This window comes from Schistocerca nitens, chromosome 8, assembly GCF_023898315.1.
Source record: "Schistocerca nitens isolate TAMUIC-IGC-003100 chromosome 8, iqSchNite1.1, whole genome shotgun sequence".
Taxonomy (NCBI): domain Eukaryota; kingdom Metazoa; phylum Arthropoda; class Insecta; order Orthoptera; family Acrididae; genus Schistocerca; species Schistocerca nitens.
In genome coordinates this window covers 507,785,788-507,799,590 of record NC_064621.1, presented here as the reverse complement: position 1 = coordinate 507,799,590, position 13,803 = coordinate 507,785,788, and positions in this window count along the sequence as shown.

The window sequence follows — 13,803 nt, the reverse complement described above, 5'->3', positions numbered from 1 at the left end:
ATTGTAGGTTGAAATGTAACTTGGCAAAAATTTTCTAAATTTCCCTAGATTGGCTGACACGAAGGAAACTAATGTTCATTTTTCAACCTGGGTCAAACGCTTTCTCTTCGCCTGTCAAAATTGAGTGAATTATTGTAGAAAATCTCCCAGTCTGCGTCACGCGATATGCATAAAAATCTACACGTAGACGTCACGTAGATGAGATGCTCATAATAGCGTAGCTCGTCAGAGCGGTTTCTTTTAACAATGCATTAATAGTGTTCTAAGAGGCTGTATTCGAGTCATATATATGATAATGTTCTTGGAAATCACACACCGCTGTTCATTCTCGGAGGACAGTATGTCACTGATTCACTAATCTCCTTTTACAGCCGTGGCCATAGTCCATAACGCATATGAAAAATTTCTCCTGTGCCTAGAGATTCTAATAATAGTTTTCGTGACTTGTTGTACTACGAGACAGACTTTTACAGTCAGTGACGGATATTTTCAAAACGTTTCAAATATGAGTCGACTGAGTAACGATAGCCTAGTGAATAAACACAGTCAAACTTCCATCTGAATGCATACATAAATCAGCTCCTTTTGTTTCACCAGCTCTTCTCGATGTTTTTCGTAAATCACTGACAAAACCTGTTGTTGCTCATAATTTGAACCAATCGCCTACAAAATCTTCAAAAACTTCAATATTGTAGATTCAATAGTATAGATGAAAGGTATAGACGAAAGGTATAGCTACCGATACGTAGTATATAGAGGAACGTTGGAGTAGTAGTTTAGTATATACTCATAAGTTCAGAGAAATGAAGTGCAAAATGTAGCGATTGGAGATTGAACTGAAAAATGTAGCATAATTTCTTAAAACTCTGTAAAATAACTGAAGACTTCTGTCGGTAGCATTTTCTGCTATCGGCATTGGGTGGCTTCCAATGGTTCATATCACTAATTTGAAGAAAACTATTGTTTTTTCGGTGTCATATATGAAATCAGGGAAAGCATGACAAGGTTAAGCTTGCGTTAATAACTGTTACAAAATATATAAATATAAAAGTATCTCGAAAGAACCAACAAAATCAGAATAATCAATATCAATGTGAAATCTGGCCACTTCCGTGTTTACAAAACACGGAACATAACCATGTGTAGAAATCAGTGACTTCATGTGCTCTTATGTTCGCCAAATCCATAATGTAAAGTGGACAAGAGCGGTTAAGTATGGCGATCACTTGAGTGACACAGAGAATAGACCACATCACCAACAAGTAATCGAGATAAGCTTCAGAATTTGGGACGTAGTTTATAGAAATCACCAAAAGCACTATTGAGAGGGAGCTCTATATGGGAAAATAACAGGGCGAGGGATGGTAATCTATGTTCTAAGTGCTTATATTTTACATATGTCTTTAGTTAATGAGGAAACAGTACTTTGGAGGAAACATCATTTGCTTATCACTCTGCTTTTAATAAAATTTCTCATTGGTGACTCAAAAGACGACGAGCAAAATTCAGCGTTCCTGAACTCAAGCATATAGATTTCTTAGGCGATGTATGTTTCCCGGTTGTAGTTTGGATCTGTATATCTTACAGCTATACAGTATCGCTGTGAGGTGATTATGTTGTATCTTAATCACAGTGGAGACAACGAGATCAAGAAATAGCTCTGCTGAAACATGAACATGAGAATGCACATATTCTTGTGTGATGTCGGCAACTAAGAAAGTGGTATCCCGAGGTGAGATACTCGAACATAATTCTTTGGATGCCATGCGGCATTATGTTACCGTATTTAAATAATAACACAAGCTATCAACGAGACAAAAATATTATTTTTTACATCCGTCAACTAGGATTTTGTTGCCACGGAAGCCGTCGAGATAAGATTTTGCAACAAATGGAACCGGAAAAGATGTCATGGTCTTAAGTTTTGTACGTATACAGTCACCCGTTTCTCAGAGGCAATATAGGAATATTTCCCCACAATATCAGCTATCACCCTCCATCGCAGGCTTCGACATAATCTCTGGTACCATACGCAAATATCTTACAATTAGAATGACAAGACAACGGCACAAGTCGGCTAGATGTTCATGAAAGACCCCAGCGCAGTGTCATTTGGAACATTCAGTTTCTGTTGATAACGATGAGAGAAGCGGCTAAGGCTTGAGTTATCAATTAAATGTAATGGGGCAAGTAAATACAAGAGAATTTTATCCACGTTAAAAAAGTAATTTTAATTATTTGTTCACTATATGAAGTAAACGCAATTGATGAACTTAAATCCGGTAGGGGCAATGTGGAAGTACGAACGTATCTAACATTAGTTACATTAGACGTTACAACAGTTTCATTTCACATTATATTACCTATGTAATTGTATATGAGTGTAAAGCAGCAGCATTGTCACGTAATACGACTTCAATGAGTTACAAAGATTCACTTACCTGGAAAATCTCAACGACTTACATAATTCGAGAAGTTATCCTCTGAAAGAATACGTCAGTAGGGAAATACGTAAACTCTCTATTTGCAGCTAGTGCAATTTATTTCAGGGTAAAATAGGTGGAGTGACATTCCCGGCACAAAGCTACCTGTATTATTGGCGTCTTTTCCCCGAAGATATGTTGTCGACATAGTGGAACAGCTCTTTCAAGGTGAAACACTCGATATTTAAATTCGAGTCCTTAAATACAGATCTTATGTGTCAATCTGATATCGCACTGTGAAATTTAAAATCGCTGTTGCTGTTATCACTGAGTTAATAGATAAGAAATTAATTCTGTTTAGATTTACGCATAATGATATGTACTTTCAAGTAATTGCATGTGAAACGTGAAAAGGCTGCTACCAAAAATAGTAGTATAATTTCTTATCGTTCCCAAGACTCGCGTTCAAACATAACACGAAAATGTCTGAACATTGCAACACGAAAATATAGTGCTCGCTAAGAACAAAGTAAATTAAGAGTGACTGTTAACGGTAAATTAAACGAGCCTTGAAATTTAAACTGAATAAATCCCGCAATTTTCATGTCCGACTGTAACTGACGCCCTCAGAAAAGTTAAGCTCCGTGACTTCGCAGAAACTTAATCGTTTAACTGTACATAGTAAATATGATTCTCGTATATGTATTTACGTATCGGCTGTTAAGGCCTTTACAATATAAATACGAAATACAGAAGAAATTATTATTAATTCTGAAGTTTCTAATACATTTTAAGAAAATAAATAGTAATTGTCTTGTACTTACATTTCGCTGAAATTACTGTCGAATGTAACGAAACAATGTCATGTCCGTTGGCGAGAGATAATAAGTGTCACATCAAGTCAGCAAATTTCAGTTAAAATAACTATACACAAGAAACTTGTTTCCATCTTAACCAAATATATATTTTCCCCGACAACAATTTTATTTCGAAGCAGACATGGTCACAAGAGCGAAATTCAAGCTGAAGATGACTATGCGCAATAATCTAACTGCGGTGACGTAGATGTGAAGATCACTACAAAAACTACAGCGATAATAATGATTATTGACTTCTTGAAACACGTCCGTGCTACAACTAAACATGAAACGTTCGAGCGTAGGATCACTTTGTGTGTTTTACCAGTTAGCGGTCTCTACAGTCACCAACATTAACAACAAACCGTTCACAGTACACACGATGACAGTTTATAAGCAGTGGGTGAATAACTTACGTCTGATTTGCTGTCTACGTTTGTGGATAGGACTAGTCAAACCCAAACTCTTCCGTGGGATAGCACAGGTATAGCGTGATTCATCATTGCAAATCACTTGTTCCCAGTAAACAACTTGTCCTGAGGCGTCGGTCTTGATGTCACATCGAGCTTCGCTTAGCATTGACTACAGAAATATGCGGCGTACGAGGAACCGCTTGACCATGTTACCTCATTCATTTTAACACCCTGCGCGTAGTCATTGTGCTAACTAGACTGATGGAAACTCACAAGTCATTCCTTACGCTGATTTCATGTGATTTTTTTACAGTACTCCGCATTATTCTACGGTCCCTATCCGTCAGTATATGTGGTCATGCTGGTCTCGGTTGAGCTGTGGTTGTTGCTTCGCGTTTCCATTTTACAATCAAATTAGCAACAATCGACTTGGGTAGCTTTAGAATCGTTGAAATGTCCCTGATATCTTTGTTACTCTGGTAAAATCAAATGCTAGTCCACGTTCGAAGTGACTGACCCGTTCTCTTCTTACGTTTCTCTCCTTTTATACTGATGGGTCTGCCTCATCTGCTGGTCAGTTCCACAATGCATGGTGATGACCGGACACTTTTGATCTAATAGTAAATATGGGGCGTGACACAAATGGGTCAACGAATGCTGTTGATTTGTGAACCTGCCTGACATGATTAATTTTGCGCTATCCCTGAAGCGTGGGTTTGAGTTCAAGCACATCTTCATTCGGTCCTGCCACAGCTCCATATTCCACTGTAGGAACACGTACATGGTAAAGTGCTCGACCGCTGTCACCGAGTTGATCGTATTTGACAAAACTTGTCGCAAATTAGTTGCATGCTATGCAACGACGTAAAGTTACTAAGTAATGCGAGAAGTCCGGTAATTTTCTGGGGATGTGGAATATGCTGCTCTGAAGTGCAAGACGATCGTTTCAGGGAGGAATAAACTGAATGTTGAAATAATGCAACGAACTGCTAATTTTTCCTTGCAGTAACGCTTGCAAGACCTACCGTCTAAGCCAGTGGTCGTCCCACTGCGGCCTGCGGGTCACACGCGGCCCGAATGGAGTATTCGTACTGCCCGCGGTCAGCAACCATATTTTGTACTACAATAATGTGCATCTAACAACTGCCAATCGAATCAAAATGAGCGGTTTTAGGTGCTTCAGTCTGGAACCGCGCTACCGCTACGGTCGCAGGTTCGAATCCTGCCTCGGGCATGGATGTGTGTGATGCCCTTAGGTTAGTTAGGTTTAAGTAATTCTAAGTTCTAGGGGACTGATGACCTCAGACGTTAAGTCAGCTCAGAGCCATTTGAACCATTTTTCGAATCAAAAACTCCAACCTACGTCCAGACTTCCGTAAGTGAGAAGTTTTTCTGGTCAGTAACAAATGAAAACAGTTGCAGAAAAAGTAATGTTTTAAGATGTGCTTAATTTTGGTTGACGATGGTGAATTGGACCGTAAGATAAATACAGATGGCCACTTACCTCTTGGTCAGAGCGGTAGATAGCGCAGCCATTGCGCAGTTAGAAGAAGCGAAAAGTAAAATATTTAATTGCTTGATGAGTCGCTAAAGTGAGTGCGGTTCAACTGGCGTCAGCTGAAACCGGCCGATTTAGTTGTGGTGACAAACTCATCTGTAGCGTGCCCCGCTGTCTACTGCGTCCTGCGCGGCTCCCCCCCCCCCCCCCCCCGGTCGGAGGTTCGAGTCCTCCCTCGGGCATGGGTGTATGTTTTGTCCTTTGCGTAATAGTTTAAGTTAGATTAAGTAGTGTGTAAGCTTAGGGATCGATGACCTCAGCAGTTTGGTCCCACAAGACAATACCACAAATTTCCTTTTTCATCTCTAGCGTGGTTCGAGGTCTAGCTTACTTTGAGAGGCGATAACCTGGTTGTAAGCTGGCGAAGTCAACCATTGTACGCAGCAAGTAAAGTTTGTGGTAAAAGAACGACTTGTAGCGTAGCCTAATGTTGAAATTCGCCCCTTATTTAATCGGTTGCTTTCAGAGGAACGCCAGTTGTAGTGTACTCATTTTAGTTGCCCGTGTTGTTTGTTTTCCAAAGCTGACAATTCATGGGCATGCGAGACTCATACGGGTTAGCTACTATCGTAAAGATTTTTTGACACGGAAGTAAAATGGATTCGTATCTGGGCATTACATAGACAGCCATCTGCAAATGGGTAGTTGTTTGTGGCAACGAATATACAGGGTGTTCGGAAATTTCCATTACAGACTTGCAGAACTTGTGGAGAGGATTGAGTAGATAATATTCTGAATTCGTATCCATGTCCGGAAACGTTCCATTTCCGTGCTACAGCCATTTGAAAACATGTTGCTAACGCGACTATTTTTACAAGTAACTGATTAGGCATGATCCAGTACATCACTTGTTTCACAGTTCCACTCGTTAATTGCCAAAGAAATTGCTCGTCTACTCGTTGATGAGTTCTCTTCAACGTGATGCTGTACGACATCTTCCTGTGCGCGAGTGCAGTGTCATCCTGGACGCCACTGTCTGCTTACTGTGAAGGTGTCATTCCTCGAAGCCGTTGCGGAATTGTGGCGAAAAGGGTATGCGATGGAGTGGGACGTATTGGAGAACAATCTTGATACGGGCGACGAATAGCTCTTTTATTACTGTGAGCTTCGCCATTCACAAGTATCATGTCGGTGTATTCTGCGAACATGTGCCCAACCATGTTGCTATAACACTCACGGACACGTGAACGAGGCTCTAACCAAGTCAGAGAGGTAGGATAGACTCACCTCAGATGATGTTGCCCGCAGCTGGCAACAAAACGTCAGAGAGAAATATTTCTACTATTGGACCACGGCCTCTTAGCCCGGAAGTTTTAATTACTGCTGATCCTCACTTAGGATTCTTAGTTATTCTGTATGTAAAAGTTGTTGTGGTTCCCCTCGGGAACGGAACTGTGTAGCGCGCTCAAATTGTGGTTGGCCTAGGTAGGAAAGGTGGAACTGATAGTCAGTCGGGGACGAGCTACGAGTCGGAGACGAGCTACCAAACCGTGCACTGCCATGTAAAAGATGCATATTGTGCTGGTTCCGAGAGAGGCTTTTTCTGCTTCTTTCCAATGCCTCGGATGGGTGGATAAATAGCTGGAACTATTCTGGAATTTGTATCTATCATCGCTACCAAGAAATGACAGAGTCCAGCAATTCTACCTGCAATTCCACCTACCAACATGCAGTTGCCACCACATTGCGCAATCATTGCATCGGAATGCTTTAATGAAGGATCAGCTTAATGGATGTGTTAGTGTGTTCAAATATAAGGTAATTTATATCTGAATTTATATACCAACCTTGATTTTTCTCCTCCTCATAACACCTCTCAGGTTCCTCTCCGTTTGAACTAAAGTGATTTCCGAGTGTCCTTACTGAAAGAAATTAAAGCCTAGAGTTTTGCTAATTGATGCCTCTTGAACACAGTAAAAGGAAAGTTAAAGTTAATGTGGTAAGAGAGTGGGTTAAAGTTAATGATGCTTGCTGAAAATAATTTTCCTAGTAAAACTGCTTATTAATGAGTTGTTGCCTACTTCAAGATTAAAAGTTCTTAAGATTGAGGCTTATAAAGTTTTGCTTAGTGAATGATCACATTATTGCCTGTTGTAAATCGCAGAAGGTGAGTCAGTATCTTACGTATATGTTAATTTTGTGTTTCACTGTAATAAAAATGGAAAACTGCAGTTGTGAAACGTTATATACTTATGTTTGCTAATTGTATGTTGCTCTTGTGTATAGGAAGTGCATATTAATAACATAACAGGATCCACAGTTTGTCTATTGTATTAATGCTGGGTAATTAGTAACAGAAAGACCACTAATTATAAAAAACCATAATTTCTTTAAAGCCTGAAAGTAATAGGGTGTTTCGGTATCTCTTATAATTTTGCAAATAGTTTCTGCTGCTCTAACTGTTAGTTTCAATCTTACCGTAAACATATGTATGTGTCAGAGTTCATTGCACTCGCGTGTGACAAAGTATAGGTTGTGTTTATTCGTTAAAATTACTAATAACTATTTTCTTAAACGAGAATGTTAATCATTCTCTTGCCTAGATAGGCTGGCGACCGTTTTCTTTATCAGTTGAACAGTACAGATAGGCAAAATTTTGTTCGTACTGTTCAAATATTTACGTAATTCTGACTTTCATTTTCGATAAGCCATTCCCGTTAGGTACAGCCCGGTCAACCTAGCAAAATTCCTCTCAGAGGGTAACACTGCTCTGTTGCTTTATACCATAATTGGTTTTACTAGATAATTATATTTCACGACCTGCCTCCTACTTTAAGGTTATGGTATAGCAGTAGCAGACGGTAGTGTTATATGTGGCGCCGCGTGACAGGACGTTGTTCAGTTTGCACCTACAGACGGAAAAAATTATAAGTAGTTAGCATTTTACTAACATAGAGTGAACATAAAACGTCCAGCGGCACGAACTTGTAACTTATTTGACAGAACGAGTAATGAAAGTTCAGCTTAAATTGAAAATAAAAGGTATCGATACTTAACAGTAATTAAAATGGACAGGAAACTAGAAATGAATCTAGATACGCGAGAGCAGAATGCAATCGAGAGTAGTTCAGGCAGCACAACAACAGATGGCACTATGCGAGAGTTAAATTACGTACGATACCACACAGATGTCTATAAACAGATAGAAGCTATGCATGTCGCGCGTACTAAGGAAGACAATATGAGCGATGTTGTGGAAGACAGTGGCTATGTTAATGGATCGCGGGATATGTTTGAATCACCTAAAACTGAAAGGGAAGTAGGACTCGAACACGAAAATGCGGTAGAAAATAAAAGTGAAAAGACACCAGATGTGACTGATTTGATCAGGATGTTGTCTGCGCAATTTGCAACACAAATTGCAGCACTGGGATAACAAAATGCTGCGCAAAATGACAATATTAATGCACAAATCGCAGCATTGGGGCAACAAAATGCAGCACAAAGGCAGCTAATTGCAACACAGGGTAGCGATATTAGTAAACAAATGCAAGAGCAAGGCAAAAATCTTAGTAAACAGATTGAGAAGGTTGATGTAAAAGTAGACATTGTGAGTAATGAAATTAAAAACCTCAAAAGCGAAATTACTGTGATCAATGGCAATATTGCCAATATACAAGGACAAATTGATGAAATTAACGAAAGATTTGACACTGAAGTAATTAAAATTCAAGATCAAATAGAACCCTTAGTCAGTACTAAAGTAGACGAAAAGGTATTCGGTGTTAAATCCGAAATACAAACAGAATGTAACGCGGAATTTGCACAGATTAAACAATCTGTAACAGAAACAAGTAGAGAACTAACCAAACAGATTGTTACTTGCGAAAAGAAGTGTGAACATAACACTTCACAAAGCCAAGGCAAAATGTATGACTTCGAAAGTAAAATACAAGCAGGACCTACACATTTTACTGAAAGAATGCCTTTCAGTAAAATATTAGAGGGCGAAGAAAAATTCGACCCTGCAAAGAGGCATAACGGATGGCACCCCCTTGATTTTGTAAAGAATTGCGAAAGAAATTTTCCTGAATATTTGACTGACCAGAAAAAAATTAATGTTGTAATTAGTGCACTAACGGGAGAAGCAAAAAGGTGGGGGTTGAATCTGGATACAAACCAGATGTCTTTTGAAAGCTTTAAACAAAAATTTATTGACGAATACTGGTCAGAACAGAAACAAGACCAGTTGTGGCGTGAGTTTCTAATGGCCAGACTGTATGACATCAGAGGTAGGCAAACCATGAAAGTGTTTTGCGAAGAATGCTACAGAAAGTTGATACATCTGAAGACTAGAAGGACTGAAGCCGAGATCGTTTGGGTTCTTTGGCAGAAACTGCCTGAGGATTCTAAACGATATGTTGGGAGTACCCATAAAAGTTTTTCTGTCTTTTTGGAAAGGGTAGAAGATGAAGATCACTGGCGAAGAAATTGCGAGTCCCGTCCCCATAATAACAACAATCATTCGCGAGAAAGTAATGACCAAGTTGAACGACATGAAAATGATAGATTTCGTGTAAACACGATTCAGAGAGGTCGTGCGAGAGGTAGAGGAAATTATACGACGCGCAGCAGAGGATACATGGCACGGAATTTCCAAACTAGAGACGAAATGGAAAACTGAAAACCGCGTGTGTTACGGGCCGGATTCACGCGGAAACCGGTTTTGGGCCCAAAGAAAATATGTCAAATAATAAATTCGAGAAGGAAAGATGTAAACTACAGGGCAGGAAGGTTAAGAACGCGCCTATGGAAGACGTGCGCGGAGTGATACGTAGTGGCGAACCCAGTGCGAAGTCACGTGGCTGTTTGTGCTCGGGACAGCGGTTGCCGGAGAAGCGTACATTGCACTTGGCAGCACACACAAATGGCAGACGTCAGAACAAGATGGCTGCCGTAGAGAGAAACAGAAGAGGCGGGATCGGACACTTCCGTTGGCCGGTTTCAGTAGTAAATGAATGTAAAAATGGAAATAAAGTTCATATGATGAGGATAACTCAGTATCGGAATCGTGCGAAAAGACTTTTATTAAAGAATGAAAGGGAGACAGAAAAGGCGAGTGAAAAGGGGAATATTTGTACTGTTAATGATGTGTATGAGGTAAAATACGTAGATGTTGGGAAGGTTATGATGAATAAAGAGGAAAGGAAGGTAAAATATGCCACACAAAAGACGTGTGCACAGTTAATAATAGGTGAAACTGATGTAGAGGAAGACGTTAGTAAACATGACATTATAAGCAGTGCAGGTGAAGTTATTGTTGATAGAAAGGTGTTTAGTATTTCTAATGCAGAAGGGCCTAGTATAAATTTCGCACGATTGTCTGAGAATGATAGCATGGAAGAAAAGGAAATGAAGGTTATCGAAGTCTATGACGATTATACTAAGTATGAAGTTAAGGCTGAAATCGTTCAAAGTGATACAGCTGAAGTGCTTGAGTGTCCAAACGATATGCATTGTGTAGCAAATGAGTCAAAAAACGAAGTGGCTGAAACATCCAGTGATAATCTGCCTCACTGTTTAAAAGTTGCTTTCCTGCTCGAATCTGATGACGAAAATGAAATCAGTGATAGTTCAGATGATGAAGGGTATATGAATACAGATAAGAATGAATATACTAACTTTCCCTATTGTGCAGAGGTCGAGGTCTTAAGTGAATCTGATGGTGAGGAAGAGAGTAGTGATGACTCCAGTGAAGATGAATTTTCAGGTGTAAACGAAAGTGAATATACTTTTACTGACAGAGGGTACGAAAAAATTAGTGATATTTTACCAAAGCAAGATACAGAAAGTGAAACTGGGCCAAAACTGAAGGAATTATTTAGTAATGTAGCACAGGGGCATAATTTGCAGGAACCTCCAGATGATACTATACTGGGGCAAGCCTTAACAAATGTTTTGAAAGAGTGTGAATTACAGGAACAAAAAGAACCACGTGGTAAGATAATAGCAGAACAGGAGATCATGTACCTTGCTAAGGACTTTGAAATTCCAAAACCTAAAAAGCCGCCTGATGAAACAAAACGTTGGCAAGATCTGAATAGCATAGTGAAAGATGTAGAAGATAGGAGGCCTAAAAAGCCACCAGATTTAAGTGACTGTTTTATGAACCATAAAAGACTGCCTTGTTAATAAAGAGACGGGGGGCAGGATAGTGTATGTATATATATTGTTAATATAATGCATGACTTATTATTATTGTATCTGAATGTTACCTGAAAGTGAATTATTCAAATGGCTCTGAGCACTATGGGACTTAACATCCATGGTCATCAGTCAAAGTGAATTATTGTTTTGTTGACCTTGAGGCCTGTGGCAGTTTGTTGCTTATTTACTGTAGTGCACTGTTTGTTTTTGCTTAGGAACTGTTTATTTTCGATTGAATGCATATTGTTGCCAGTCTAGTTATGAAGAGAGGGCCATGTAGTGTGAGAAACCTGGAAACTTTATGAATTATGATGCTTATGGTAACTTTATGAAAGTGCAAAGAACTCTACAAAATAATAATTAATTTCGAAAATACTTAAAGATCAGAAAGGGTTTATGTTTGCAGTATGTTGTGTATTTAAAAGTACATGTCCTCAGATGAGGGTTGTTAGCCTCAGGGGACAATGCACTCTTTGCATTGTCAGGTGCCTGACGAGCACCAGGGACCCGAGTCATTGCCAGCACTACTTCAGTTTCTTTTCGTGCTGGCCAACCTTCCTCTTCATCATTCAGAACTTTTACTATCTTCTTTACTTCTTCTCTATCAGAATAAACTGAAAAGTGTGGAAATAATGTGAGATACTGTGTATTGCTTGTGGACAAGTAAATGAATAATTAAATTGGGTACACTAGAAAATGACCAAGAATAATGAAAGTATAGTGGGTATAGTAAAAAGGAATAGGAACATGCAGTTAAAGTAAATGAATAAATGGTTCTATGCAGAAAGATGCAAGTGTGAATAAAGGTAATGTTTAAAGTGAATAATCTAATATGATTAATGTCTAAAGATGGTTGTATAGAAATGGGTAAGAACGGTGATGAAAAACGTTCTGTGTCAAAACTGAGGAGAGAAACCTGATTAATATGTGTAAAGTAGATATGAGATATATGTGTCTAGTGCCACAAAGAGTAGGCAGAAATCACTTACAGTTGGATGTAAAATTATTGTTCGGAGCTTGACATATCTGATGACCTAAATGTGTAGTTAAACTTGATACTGACTTTAAAGGAAATATTACTGAGTAAGAAAATGGGGAGAAAAACTACAAATCTGGGACTCTCAAATAACCCCTGAACATTGTCATTATACCATAAATGTCATTAAAATTTTTCTCTATTAATGATGTGTATATTAACTGATTTTGTCGTGGTGTAAAGAAAGATTTAATATTATCGGTGTCTAATTACTGTTTCAAAGTTGCAGGTTTTATGTTTTATACCATTAAAGCAAATTTTACCAAAGATGTGACATAAAGATGAAAAAACCTGGAGATGATGACAATAAACTGCTCAAAGATATGTTGTTGGGCAGCAAAACAAAACAAAAGAATAAAAATGCTGTGGTCCTAAAGCTAAGGGCTACCCAAATATGCTGTGTGAGCAGTAGCCAAAGGACTTGCCATTGTGGGGCAAAAAGTTGATAAGTGGTCACGAACTGCCAAACCTAGAGGATGGGGCAGTGTACTAATTTAAAAATGTGTTTAGTGTTCTTTATCTAAATTGTGTTTTTTGTGTCTAAATGTTTACATACAAAGACTGCCAAACCAATAATAGGCAGAATGAGTAACATGGACTGCTTATGCTGAGGCAAGCAGTGAAGTAAGTTAGGTTTATTGGTCAATGTGTTATGAACTAACTATTCTTATTGAAGTTAGTGAAAAGTTGTTACAAAATGTATATGGATTCTCATTCAAATGGATGTAGATGTTTTTGATACTAGTTTTTTTTTTGGAATAACTTAAAGTTTTGGACTGTCTTGTTTTAAAACACAGCAGTGATAATTAAAGATAGGTTATGAATAGGTTAGTGTGTTTATGTGCAACAAATATTTTGGACTGCTATTAATGAAGAGCAGCTTTAAAGTTAATTGGTATTTAAGGAGTCAGTTGGAATAGGTTTCCATAGCTGATTGTTCAGATATTTGTGCACATGTGAATGCAAACTGAAATTTTCAAAATCTCATTAATTGCTGAACCTTGCAAAATGTACTATGATCATTAATGTGCTTGTGTTTCTGTGAATATTTACTTTCTTTGAAAATATTGAAAGACAAATTTCTGCTTTGTTAAGCTAAAATGTTCTGTGCTTTTGTATATGTGTTTATTTTTTTATTTTATTTGAAGGCTATACCTATTCTGCTAATGTGCCGATTACTTTGTGTACTGTTTGTGTATTATTTGAACTGGGTGTGTATGAAATGAACTTGCTTAAAGAGATCTTGAGTAATGATGAAAATTAGTTTCCTTAAACTAGTGTGATTACGAAAATTACTGTAAATGTCTTACTTTGAAAATGTTTTGGAAAAAAAGTTGTAGGAAATTTCTTAGTATATGTCTGTAATATG